Raw genomic sequence first — 2407 nt, forward strand, 5'->3', positions numbered from 1 at the left:
TGATGTCATACAAGCCAGAAAGAGGGTCCCCACCAGAAACTGAGCTCTGCCAGAACCTTGATCTTCCAGCCTCCAGAACTGTGGTAAGAAGAGATAGCATTTTGCAGTTTCAGCCCCTGGTCCGTGGTCACCTGCTGCTGCTGCTAAGTCGCTTCAGTCGTGTCCGACTCTGTGCAACCCCATGGATTGCAGCCTACCAGGCTCCTCCGTCCATGGGATTTTCCAGGCAAGAGTACTGGAGTGGGGTGCCATTGCCTTCTCCACATGGTCACCTGAGCTAATAGTATTACATTCCCACTGAGAGTACTGAGCTTAAATCTGCTGAGAGTCAGAGACAGACACACACGAAAGACTTGGGAAAACCACAAGGAGACTGCTGAGTTTGTCATCTCTGAACAATAATAGGATATAAAGCCAGCTTCGCGTGCCTTAGGACTCGGCATGCCTGGAACTGAGTGGCGGCTTGGCCAGAGCAATGCCCACCTTCTCCTGGCTGTCACATGGCTTTTCCTCTTGCTGTGTGAGTCTGTGCCCTAATCTCCTCTTCTTATAAGGACACTAGCTGTATTGGGTTAGAGTCCACCCTAATAACCTCATTTGTTGTTAATGATTTATTTACTTTTGGATGCGCTGGGTCTTTGCCACTACTCGTTGGCTCTCTCTGGTTCCAGGGAGCAGGGGCTGCTCTCTGGTGTGGTGATCGGGCTTTTCTTGCTGCAAAGCACAGGTTCTAGGTGCAGGGGCTCAGTAGTTGTGACTCACTGGCTTAGCTGCCGCGAGACATATGGGATCTTCCCCAGCTAGGGATCAAACCCGTGTCTCCTGCATTGGCAGGTGGGCTCCTCACCACCAAGACCATCAGGGCAGCATGAGAGCATCCTTCTTTTCAGCACTGATGGTACTCCATGATCTGGATAGACCACAGTTTACTTTTCCATTCACACATGGTAGGGGATCTTGGCTACTTCCAAGTTTGGGCAGTTATGGATTCTGGGTGTATTTCGATGGGAGAGTCAACAGAATTTCCTGACAGTCTGGGTGTTTGTGAGTGATGGCCCCAAATAGGATGCCGAGGCACTTGGCCAATCCAGCTGCGAGAACAGGATTCCCGTGGAACCCCATTCACAAAGGGCATCAGGGAGACGATGGAAAACAGTGGCCACAACTGTTAGTAACGGTAGCTGTCACTGACAGACCATAGTTTTCTGCCAGGCTGGGATAAGCATACCTGCAGTTTACACCAGCCCTAGCAATAGATGCCGGAGAAGGCAATGGCACCCCACTCCAGTACTCTTGCCTGGAAAATCCCATGGACAGAGGAGCCTGGTAGGCTGCAGTCCATGGGGTCGCTAAGAGTCAGACATGACTGAGCGACTTCACTTTCACTTTTCACTTTTATGCATTGGAGAAGGAAATGGCAACCCACTCCAGTCTTCTTGCCTGGAGAATCCCAGGGATGGGTTCGCACAGAGTTGGACACGACTGAAGTGACTTAGCAGTAGCAGTAGCAGGAATAGACGCTGTTAACACCCTCACTTTTACAAATAGGGAACAAAGGCAAGTTGTTTACTGCTCCAGGGTGAAGAAGTCTGCTCACACCTGGCTTCTGAGACTATAAATATTTATTATATGATAGCTGGCCTTTTGACTCAAATGTATCAGCCTGGTTAATATGTACATGCGTGCTAAATTGCTTCAGTCATGTCCAATTTTTTGCAACCCCATGGACTATAGCCCACCGGGCTCCTTTATCCATGGGATTCTCCAGGCAAGAGTGGGTTGCCATGCCCTTCTCCAGGGGATCTTCTGACCCAGGGATCGAACCTGTGTCTCCTGTAGCTCCTCCATTGCAGGCAGATTCTTTACCGCTGAGCCACTGGGGAAGCCCCCTGGTTAATATAAATCTCCCCAAACCAGGATGCATCTGCAGAGGAGTGACTGTCACTCTGTGAGGATTCATGGCTGGCTGGTCATTTCTCCTGAAGACAAGCTCCAACATGCTGGCAGCAGGGTGCTCTACTTCCTGTGAAAGCTTGTGGTTCAGAGCCCGGCACAGAGTGGGTGTTCCATAAGCACAGGCCATCAGCTTGGAGAGGAGAGTAACAAAGCTTGGTAACCTGGGTGTCTAAACGAAAACTTGTACCGTCTGAAATTTGACCTGTACATTTCCCTACTGAGTTGACGAAAAGTATTCAATCTCTTCCAGGCTCCCTTTGAGTGGATACCAAATCATCGCATCCATCAGTGGTTCTCAAGAGTTATCCTCAGGGGACTTCCTTGGTGGTCCAGTGGCTAAGACTCTGCACTCCCAATGCAGGGGGCCTGGGTTTGATTCCTGGTGAGGGAATTAGATCCCACATGCTGCAACTGAATTCGCATGCCACAACTAAAAGATTTTGCATGCTGC

Source organism: Cervus canadensis, chromosome 9 (genome assembly GCF_019320065.1).
Source record: "Cervus canadensis isolate Bull #8, Minnesota chromosome 9, ASM1932006v1, whole genome shotgun sequence".
In the NCBI taxonomy this organism is placed as follows: domain Eukaryota; kingdom Metazoa; phylum Chordata; class Mammalia; order Artiodactyla; family Cervidae; genus Cervus; species Cervus canadensis.